The sequence below is a fragment of the Penaeus monodon genome, chromosome 18 (assembly GCF_015228065.2).
Source record: "Penaeus monodon isolate SGIC_2016 chromosome 18, NSTDA_Pmon_1, whole genome shotgun sequence".
In the NCBI taxonomy this organism is placed as follows: domain Eukaryota; kingdom Metazoa; phylum Arthropoda; class Malacostraca; order Decapoda; family Penaeidae; genus Penaeus; species Penaeus monodon.
Window position 1 is genome coordinate 15,198,667 of NC_051403.1, and position 12,500 is coordinate 15,211,166.

The following is a 12,500-nucleotide window of genomic DNA, read 5'->3' on the forward strand; positions in this document are numbered from 1 at the left end:
TATAGATAATATATAAATATATATATATAATATAAATATATATATATATAATATATAATGAGAGAGAGAGAGAGAGAGAGAGAGAGACGAGAGGAGATTAGGGAGAGAGAGAGAAGAGAGAGAGAGAGAAGAGGAGAGAAGAGAGAGAGAGATAGAGAGAGAGAGCAAGCGAGAGGAGAGAGAGAGGAGAGAGAGAGGAGAGAGAGAAGAGAGAGAGAGATAGAGAGAGAGAGGAGAGAGGAGAGAGAGAGAGAGAGAGAGAGAGAGAGAGAGAAGAGACAGAGACAGAGAGAGATGGAGTCAGACCTAAAGAGAGAGAACCCAGAATGAGAATGAGAGCTGTTGTTTACGAAGAGGGGAGATGAGGAAGGGTGACAGACAGGGAATGGGAGCGGTAGGAGAAAGAAAGAGAATGAAAGAAAACGAGAAAAAGATGGGTGAGGGGAAACGAGAGGAAGGGGAATTGGCAGAGGATAGAGAGAGATAAAGAGGGATTCTGAGAATAAAAGATAAGGAGCAAGAATAGCTGCTGATGAAGAAGGGGCAAACGAAAGGGCGGAGGAGAGTGTGGGAGGAGATTAATTAGTGTTGATTATATATAAAATCAGGTAATGGGATGGGACGTATGGGATTGGGGTTTAGGAGTTCGTTGGGTGAATCAAATTGATATTTACTTTGTCATTACATCAAAACCGTCGGAAAAAAAATTAAGGGCGAAACCTACGACCCTCTTTTCAGTCTAAATTCTCTAGAAATCATTGTTCGATTTCGTTTTTCTTAAGTTCAGTTACAAACAGCTATTACTTCTTGTATAATCTTATAATCCCATACAATGCATTTCGATTTAGAACTTTAACTTAAGCATTCATTTGGTCAATATCAAAGTTCTATTTCCCTGGATATCTAATGTTTCTGATCATTAGATATTTTTGCTGGTCGCTTCTGCTAAAACAAATTCGATTCTCTCTCTCTATAATGCCACACAACAGGTCCTTATAACTAAAGGGGGCGTGCAGCTCTCCACAACACGAGAGTATATTAGTGGCCCTTTGTTCAAAAAAGGGTAGCACGCCCCTGCTCTACAACGCTTTATTGACTGATGTACAATGATTTCCAAAATATGCTTCTTATCAACTAAATCATTACGATGTTTCAGCAATAAATCAGACACAGCGTTGTTCAGGCATTATCATTACTGTTCTTGTTATTGCTATTATTATTACCATTGTTATTATTGTTATTATTAATATTATTATTATTATTATTATATATTATCATTATATCATTAGTATATCATCATTATTATCATTACATTATTATATCTTATTATTATTATTATTATTATTATTATTATTTTATTATATTATATATTATATTATTATTATTATTATTATATTATTATTATTATTATTATTATTATATTATTATTTATTATTATTATTATTATTATATATATTATCATTATATATATTATTATTTTATTATTCATTATATTATCATTATTATTATTAGTATTATGAGATTATTTATGGGAGGCAGGATCTGTATATATTATGATATTCTTATTATCAGAGTATTATCAGTATTATATAATATGTATGTATGTTATTACGACTACTGCATTATTTATTTATTAATTATTACTTATTATATATTATATATTATTATTATGATAATTATTTGTATCAGTACTATTAATATATTATTATATTATTATATGATTATCATATATTGTTTTATATTCATCATTATATTTTAGTACTATTATATTAGTATTAGTTATTATTTTATTCTGACTATTATATTAATTATTCTTATATGCATTTATATTATAATTTTTACTATTATTATCATTATTATCATTATTATTATCATTATCATTACAATCGTTATAATAATGATAATAACAAGGATGATAATGCTGAAAAAAACCAGTATAGAACATCATAAAATATGAATAATAATGGCAATGCTACCCAACAATGATTGATGATATACCACACAATACAATATAATAATGATTAATCTAAGACATTAACATCATAACATTGATAAAGAAAAAGATGAACCTCGGTGCAACACACAACACCAATACGCCTTCATTAATCTCGAAAGTTTGAATTGTATTTGGCAGCCTGAACGAAGTCTTGGGTCGTTATAATTAGTTGTCATCTTTTGGACCTTGTAATTCATGTGTTTTATTTTAAAAGAGGATGTTGATGGATAATTTGAGTCAAAGTTAATGGTTTATGGTTTTATTTTGGGTATGATTTCCTGAATGAAGTCTTGGGTCGTGTATAATTAGTTGTCATCCTTTGGACCTTGTAACTTCATGTGTTAAGTTGCACAGAGGATCGTGATGGACAATTTGAGTCAGTATATGGGTTTAAGGTTTCTTGGGGTATGGATTTATTATGTCTAGAAATCGTATTGGTTAATTGATTATTGGGAAGCATATGGAAACAAGCAGAAAGGCGGGGGAATCAGATGAATTTTTATTAATGCCGCTTGTATAGCTGATTATCTCGTGATCTAACTGAGGGGTTTCGAATCCTAATGACAGGAGAATTATAAACTACTTACCTGCATCTATATCATATAGTTCCAGTTCCCCACATTAACCTCGATTCCCTTATAGTTCTTTATAGTTCTTTATAGATTCCCGTTTCGACGAGATTCCCGATTTCCGTCTCGACTTCACTTTCACTTTCCTCTTGCCTCCCTCACCTTTCTCACAACCTCATTTTCCTTCATCGATTCTCCTTTCTCCTCCGCTTTTATTCTCCTTCCGTCCTTTTATCTCCCCCATTCGACCGGCTCTCCCTCATCGCCCCCGTTCTCCTTCTCCTCCCCTAACTCCCTCCCCGGGGGCTCTGCCTCCAGGGTAAGAGGTGCGGCAATCAGTGCGGTATCCTTATCTTGAACATACGTCTTTCGGCCATTTTGGGCCGGTGGGATCTGTGCCGCGGCGGAGGCCGGCGACGGACGCGGCAGGAGGCCGGAGAGGCTTTCGGGGCCCCGTCGGAGGCACACCCGGTCTGGCGGCTGCGGTGGCCGGAGGACGCGAGCGCGCTGGTCTGTGCACCCCGCCCAGAGCTATGCGAAATGGACAAGACAGCCCGCCCGCCCGCAGACCGACAGGTCCGGAAGCATGCCTTTACATACAGACAGACAGACAGACAGATAATGTACATGCGCAAAATGGGTTAGAAGAGAGAGAGAGAGAGAGAGAGAGAGAGAGAGAGAGAGAGAGAGAGAGAGAGGGGAGGAGGCGCGCGCGAGAGAGCGAGAGGGAGAGAGCGAGAGAGAGCGCGAGAGCGTGGACAAGAGATATTCCCGTCGCACGCCCGTCGCCCGACATCCCCCACGCTCCTTTGGATTAGACTTCCCGCGCCCTTCCGCAACGTGGCAGTATCTGTTGCCATTGATGCGTAAGCTCACAATGTCGTGAATGCCGTGCTTGTCGCCTGTGTTTCCGCGATGCTGGATCTAGCGGTGACACAAAAGTGGACCAAGGGCATATGCCCATGGTAACGCTTAGCTTTGGACGAGCTGGTATTGACGTACGGTAGGGCTAGAAAATGTTTACGTCGATGGTAAGAACCGGTGTTCCAGCAAACCGTGATGCCGTCGTCAAGGGTGTCGACGCGAATTGATGGCCGCAGAGCTAATGCCTAGAGCTGGGGGAAGCTGAGAGATGTAGCGTGAGAGGGGAAGAGGAAGGGAAAAAAAATATATATCTAGGTTATCGAATACACAGAAAGGGGATGGTTAGATAGATGGGTGAGCATATTTAGGAAGTATTAGATAGGGGACAAGGCAGGCTGGAGAGTATGTAGAGATGGAGAAGAATGAGAGAGTCAGACTTTATTCGTTTACATGGTGCTGTGGAAAGGAGAAGAAATGAGAGTCGGAGTGAGGTCAGGTAGATAACAGAGGACCTAGGTGAATGGATAGAACAACGAAAGTAAGATACAATATGATAAGGGCAGGCATACGCCATCGACCTTGTTAGACAGATAGATATATAGCAGAGTATAGATTATGAGATTATAAGATATTGATAGATATATATACACATCACACCACACAACACACACACACACCACACACACACACACACAAACACACCATATACGATAGCATAGATAGATAGTATATATATATAGATATATAGTATATATAGATATATATAGTGATATATACTGAGAGAGATTAGTGAGAGATGTATAATATTAGATGTAGAGATAGTAGATATAGTATAAATATATACAGAAACACACACACACACCAACACACACACACACACACACCCAAACACACACACCACACACACACACACACACACCACACGCAACATCACACACACACACACACATCTAGACGTATATATATAGATATAGATATTATAGGTAACTAATACATATAGAGATGAGAGAAGATAAGTAGATATAGAAAAGATAGCTTAGATATAAGATATAGTATAGTATAGTATATATGTCTATATTGATATGAGAGAGACATATATAGGGTATATATGACATATAAAGATGTTAATAGAGAGATATGTAGATATACACATAGATAATATATATATTATCGACAGAGTTAGAATATACTAGACGGAGTAGAGAGATAGATTAGAGAGAGCGACACATAGATATATATATTAGAAAATATCTATATATTTATATGTAATAGTATATATATAGATATATAGATATATAAAATAGTAGATATATAAGAGGATAGGTATACCAATAGAGTATAGATATATATATGATAGGATAATATATATATAGATAGTATGATAGTGACAGAGTAATAGACATAGATAGGGGCGAGAGATTACAGATAATCATCATCGATCATGATAGATCCAGATATAATAGAATAGAGATAGATATAGAGGATAATAGATAGGATATACATAGTACATACAGTAAATATTATAAGATGACTAGAGAGATATAGCATATATGAGATATATGATATATAGACTAGATATATGAGACATAGCAGTATAGATATATATAGAGAGATGGAGAAGATAGAGAGAGATGATATATATATAGATTGGATATAGCTTATAGAGAATGATATATAGAGTAGTAGTATATAATATAGTAGAGATATAGATAGTAGACAATATATAGAGAACTAATATCAAACAAACCACCACACCAACATATATATTAGACATGAAATGAATAGATATAGTATATGATAGAATTATATATTATGCGATATAATAGATAATAGATATAAAATAACAGTAGATATATACAGAGATGATATATGTACAGATATAGACACACATTACGATACAACTATACAGATGAAAAGTACCAAAATATATATTAGAATATTATATGATATATTATATAGATGAGAGTACAGATTTATATATTATATTTGTAGATATGTATACACACACCCACACAACACACACACACACACAACACACAACCACACAACACAACATGATACAGAGTAGAGATATATATATATATATATATAGATATTAAAGTATATAAGATGAAATATATAATATGTAGAAGATATGTATTAAGACAAATATAAATATATATATATATATAGTATATAAATATCTATATATATATATATCATATAGATATATTATAGAGTATATATGCACACATACATACAGACTACAAATAAATATATATGTATATATATACACAAATAGCCTTACATATATTACTGGATCTATACTCAATATACCTTTCGACAGGAGGAGAATATATAGATATAAAGCTATATAAGAGATATATATATATAGATATAATAGATATGATAATATAATAATAGAGATATATAGATGAGATAGATATAGAGATTAAGAGAATACACACAGCCAACACACACACAAACACACCACACAAACAACATATAGATATAGAGAAGATACGATGAGAGTATAGTGCTATAATTATATACTATAGATAAAGATTAATATTAATTATATGAATATGGAATATCAAATATTAGACATATCTATAATATATATAGAGATCTAGATATATATATATATAGTAGATATTATATATATAATAATATAATATATTATTATAATTATATGATATATTGTCAGATATAGATTATATATCTATAAAATATATAATATATGACTAAATTATATATACAATATATAAAGATGTCATATATATACATACCACACACACAACACACACACACACACACATATATATAGTATATATTATATATATATATATATAGTTATATAGTCATATATATATATATATATAGAAGAGGTATACACACACACACCAAGCACACACACACACACACACAAAACACACACTACAACACCAAAACCACAACACACACACACACGTTAAAATAAGATAGATATATAATAGTATTATGATATATATAATAGATATATTATAAATATATATAGATACATATAAAACACTATGTAGATGGGATATTACACACAATATATTTACATATAATAATAGAGAGCTTAGATATAATATATTAGCATATATAGATATAATATATATGGATATATAGTATAGATATTAAGATATTATATAGATATTATGATATATAAGAGAGTAATCTATTAGATAAGTATATGTGATTGATCATGCAACATATATTGATACTATCTAATTACGATATAATACTATATATAGAATATATAGATAGTATAATATATATACAGTATATGATATAGAGTATTAGATATAGTAAAGGATAGAATATATATATATATATAGATATGATATATATATATTATATATAGTATTTAACAGAGACAATATAGTGCAGCCATACATATAAATATATAGCAGATAGTATATATAGTTATATACATATATTAGACATGATATATATCAATATTAGTATAGATAGTAGATATATAGAGAGGCTACATACTCCCCCCCCTACCTGTATTATATTATAGGATAGATAAACCATACCAATAAATAAATAAATAAATGATATACTCTTATAATACCATATAGAGATATAGCATATGATTATAATAAAATAGACAATAGATAGAATAGAGTGAGAGATAATATATAGTAATATATTACATATCTAATGTAATATATAGATGTATACACACACACACACACACACAAACACAATACACAACACAAACACACACTCATTATATATATCTATAAATTGTATATTAGATATAGATATATATATAATATACATATATTATATCTATATATCTAATATATCCTAGATAATGTAAAACTACTATGACATATGTATATACACACACAATTACTATATATATATATCTATATCATAGATATAATATATATATATATATAATATATATTATATATAATAATATCAAGAATGAGATAGATAGAGAGAGAGAGGAGCAATGAAAGAGAGAGAGAGAGGAGAGAGAGAGCGAGAGAGAGAGAGATGAAGAGATGAGAGAGAGAGAGGAGAAGAGAAGGAGACGAGAGAAGAGATAGATAGATAGATAGATAGATAGATAGAAGATTAGAGAGAGAGCGAGACTCGAGATGAGAGAGAGAGAGAGAGAGTGAGAGGAGAGAGCGAGAGAGAGAGAGAGAGAGAGAGGAGAAGAGAGAGAGGGAGATGAAGAATGAGAGAGAGAGAGAGCGGAGAGACGAGAGAGAGAGAGGAAGGGGGAGAGAGAGAGATGAGAGATTGGAGGAGAGGAGGACGGAGGTGGAGAGAGAGAGGAACGAAGAGAGGATGAAGTAGGAGAGAGGAGCGAGCGGTGAGAGCGAGAGATGCGAGGGAGACCAGAGAGAGAGAGAGATGGGCCTGAGAGAGAGATGGGGAAGAGTGTGGTTGAGAGGGAAGATGGATGAGACGAAGGTACGGATGGGGAGGAGGGTAGAACCACACGGAGAGGGAAACGGAGAGGAGAGTGGGAGAGAAGAAGGAGGAGGAGAGAGAGCGGAGGAGAGGGAGAGAGACCGAGGAGGAGGAGAGAGAGACAGAGAGTAGAAGAGAGAGAGAGAGAGAGAGAGAGAGAGAGAGGAGGAGAAGAGGAGAGAGCGGAGAGAGAGAGAGACGAGAGAGATGGAGAGCTGAGAGGAGAGAGAGAGAGGAGAGAGAGAGAGAGGAGAGAGGAGAGAGAGAGAGACCACGAGCAAGAGAGCGAGAGAGACGAGAGGAGCGAGAGAGACCATGAGAGATGAGAGATGGTAGAGAGAGGACGAGAGTGGAGAGCGACGAGCGACTTGAGGAGAGGAGAGGGAGCGAAGAGAGAGGAGAGGAGAAAGAGTAAAGAGAGGAGGGGAGAGAGAGAGACGAGAGAGAGAGAGAGATGAGAGGAGAGGAGGAGGGAGAGACGACACCCCCAGACAAGAGAGGATTAAGGAGATGGGAAGAGCGAGACGAGAGATGAGAGAGAGAGAGAAGATTCGACAGCGAGGAGAGACGAAGGAGAGAGAGCGAGAGAGCGAGAGAGAGAGAGCGAGAAGCAGGAACACCCCAATCCTCCCACGACGGGCGGAGTGACCGAATCGAAACAGGGGATCAGGGGAACCGTTGACTTGATGAGGGCGAATTAATCAAGCTATCATCTTCCTCTCTCTGCCACTCCTCTGCTCCTCCTCCCTTATCCCTCACTCGCCTTTTTTTGTCCCTTTTCCATCTGTCCCTCTTTCTATTCCGCCCCCCAACTTTCCTTCCACTCTCTATCATCTCTCTCTTATACTCTTTCGTTTCTTGCTTATTACTCTCTCCCTTCGCTCTCTCTCATCCCTCTCTCTCTCTCCTCTCTCTCTCTCTCTCTCTATCTCTCTCTATCTCTCCTCTCTATCCTCTGTCTCTCTCTGTCTCTCTCTGTCTGTCTGCTGCTTGTCCATATGGTCTTGTCTCTGTCTCTCTGTCTGTCTATCTGTCTGTCTGTCTCTCTCTTCTCTTCTCTCTCGCTCGCTCTCTCTCTCTCTCTCTCTCCTCTCATCATGCTCATGTCTCTATCTATCTCTCTCTCTCTCTTTCTCGCTCTCTCTCACTGTTCTCTCAACATCTCTCTCCTCCCTCCCCCCCTCTCACCCCCACCTCTCTCTCTCTCTCTCTACCTCTCCCTATCACTATAAACTTTTCTACTCTTATTAGCCCTGTACTACCCTCTCAGCCTCACTCATAGATCCTCCCCTCCTCGTCTTCTCTCCTCTTTCGTTCCTAATTTCTCTCCTTGTCCCACTTCCTTCATCACCCCCCCCCTCCTTCCACTGGTTCAATGCTCTCTCTCTCTCACTCCTCTTTTAACTCTCCCCCTTCATCTCCTCCATTTACTCCTCCTCACTCCTCGATTTTCTTCCTCCCTTCTTCCCTTTCGTTTCTCTTCTAATTCATCTCCTGGTGCCTTCTTCTCTTATTCCCTTACTACGATCTTCTTTCTACTCTACCCCCTTACGTTTTATCTCCTTATTCCTCTTCCTCTCTCCTATATTCCTCATTTCTCCCTCTTTCTCTCCATCCTTCCTCTTTGATCTTCCTCTTCTTCCCCTTCCCTCCTTTCTTCGCATTTATTCTTATTTCTTTTATCTTTCGATCCCTATTCTATTACTTTTTCATTAACTCTCCTCCTTTCGCATCTCCTTCTCGTACCCTCTATCCCTTCCGGAGCTCTCCATTCTTTTTTTATTTCCCCTCTTCTCATCTTTCTGTCGACTACTTTGTACAATCCCTCTCACCTCTGATTGATCTCCTGCCCTTCTTTCTCTCTTTCGTGTATATTCATATTGTTTTTTTCCTCTATGCCCGAACGGCTCTGAAATCCCCCCCAACCCAGTCTCTTTAATTCCTTCTCCTCTTCACCATCCCTCTCCCTTCCCCTTCCCTTCTCCACCCATCCGTTCTTATCCCATCTCCTCCCCCTCCTCTTCCCTCTATTCTCCACACCTTCCCCACTTCACCTATCCATGTCCCTCCTGCCCAGTATTCTCATCTTTAGCTTCCCTCCCCCCTCCTGCTTATCATCCCCCACCCCACCCCCCTCCTCTCCATTTCTCCTCCACACCCCACCCCTAATCCTATCCAACTCCCCAATCCCCCCCCTTCTTTTCCCTTCCCCTCCCCCCGCCCAACGAGAGGCCAGCGGCCTCAAAAAACGCTGATGTCCCCCAGTCTGATGCTCTTATGATTAGCAAATAAGTTTAAATCCATCACCCGTTTTTTGCCCAAGACGTACCATAAAGGACGAGGATTCATTAATTTCAGCAGCTATTTGACTTTGTAAATATTGGAATAAATGAGTGTTTGGGATTAATGAGAACTGGGCTTCAGACGAACACCAATTTTTTTTTTCTCTCTCGCTCTCTATTTCTTCCTCTCTCTCTCTCTCTCTTTCTCTGTATTTCTCTATCTATCTCTCTCGCCCTCTGTATTTTTTTCTCTATTTCTTACTCTCTCTCTGTCTCTGTTTTTGTCTATCTCTCTCCCTCTCCGTCTGTTTCTCATTCTCTCTCTCTTTCTCTCTCTCTCTCTCTCTCTCTCTCTCTCTCCCTCTGTCCGTCTCTCTCCTTTCTCTCTTTTTCGTTATATATATATATAATATATAATAGATAATATATATATATATATACATATATATATATAAAAATGTATATATGTGTGTGTGTGTGTGTGTGTGTGTGTGTGCGTGTGTGTATTTCTGTCTCTCCCACTGCCTGTTCCCTCTCTCTTTTTTTTCCTCTTTCGCTCTCACCCTTCCTCCTTCCCTTCTCTTTTCTCCACGGATGTTTAAGTTATGCAAACCTTAGGCAGTCGGAGGGATGCTTGGTCTATAAATATTCCACGTCTAGATAGGATGCATTGTACTATTGCCCTGGATTGGAACTGTAGTTATTTGCTTGAGAGAAAGAGAACGTAAGATAAATAGACTAAGAGATAGATAGAGAAAGAGGGAAAGAATTATTGGGGAGTTCGACTGGCAAACAGATAGTGGCAGAGAGAGAGAGAGAGAGAGAGAGAGAGAGAAGGTGAGAGATGAGAGAGAACCGGAGTGAGAGAGAGAGTTGAGAGAGAGAGAGAGAGAGAGAGTGAGGGAGGAGAGAGAGAAATCTGAGAGAGGAATGAGAGAGAGAGAGAGAGAAAGAGATAAAGAAAAAGAGATATACAAAAAGAAAGAAAAAGAGATATACAAAAAGAAAGAGAAAGAGAGATACAGAGAGAAAGAGAGATACAGAGAGAACGTTAGAAAGAGAGAGAAAGAGAGAGGGAAAGAGAGAGAGGAGAACACATATCTATCATACAACTATAAAACAAACACCAATATTATCATTCCTCCTAACAACATTATCCCGCGTTTTCATCAAGTAAAAAGGTAAAACATGTAACACTTTTTTATTTATTTTCTATTTTCATATATATTTTTTTTACAACACTCACGTTTAAAAGGCATTTGAGCGCAATCATCCTTGGAGATATTTCTTGCCGAGTCGTTTATCCGCGAGGGCTGAGTGCAGGAAGTTCCACATGACACCCAGGGCACACGAGGAGGAGGGAGGAGGACGAAGAGATGGGAAGAGGAAGGGGGGAGAGAGGAAGAGGGGAAGAGGAAGTTCCACATGGACACCCAGGGCACACGAGGAGGAGGGAGGAGGGACGAAGGAGAGGGAAGAGGAAGGGGGGAGAGGAAGAGGGGAAGAGGAAGGGGGGAGAGGAAGAGGGGAAGAGGAAGGGGGGAGAGGAAGAGGGGAAGGAGGAGGAAGGGGTGGACGAGGACGAGGAGTAAGAGAAGGGGAGAGGAAAGAGGGGAAGAGGAAGGGGGGAGAGGGAAGAGGGGAAGAGGAAGGGGGAAGAGGAAGAGGGTAAGAGGAAGGGGAGGGAAGAAGGAGAGGGAAGAGGAAGGGGGGGGAGAGGAAGAGGGGAAGAGGAAGGGGGGAAGAAGGAGAGGGAAGAGGAAGGGGGGAAGAGAATGAAAGGAAGGCTGAAATGGGGGGAAGAGGAAGGGGGAAGAGGAAGGTGGAAGAGGGAGATGGAAGAGAAAGGGGGGAAGAGGAAGAGGGGGAGGGGGAGGAGGGGAGGCTCGAAAAAGGAGATAAAGAGGGGAAGAGGAAAGGGAGGAGGGGGAAGAGGGAGGGGGGAAGATCGGAGAGGGACGAGAACGGGGGAAAGAGGAAAGGGAAGAGAAAGGGAGGGGGCAGCGGAAGGGAGGGGAGGAAGGGGAGAAATTGGATGAGAGGAAGACTGAGAGGGGGGAAAAGGAAGGGGGAGAGGGAGGGGGTAAGAGGGAGGGGAAAGAGGGAGGAGATAAAGGGGAGGGGGGAGGAAGGGGGGAGGAGGGGTAAGAGGCCGGGGGAGAGGACGAGCGGACGCTGCCAGGGCAGAAGAGGACGGGGGGGAGAAGGAGAATGGAAGAGAAAGGGGGGTAAGAGGAAGGGAAGAGGAAGAGGGGAAGAAGAAGAGGGGAGGAGGGAGGGGGAAGAAGAAGAGGGGAAGAGGGAAGGGAGGAGGAGGAAAGAGGAATGGAGAATGGGGAAGAGGAA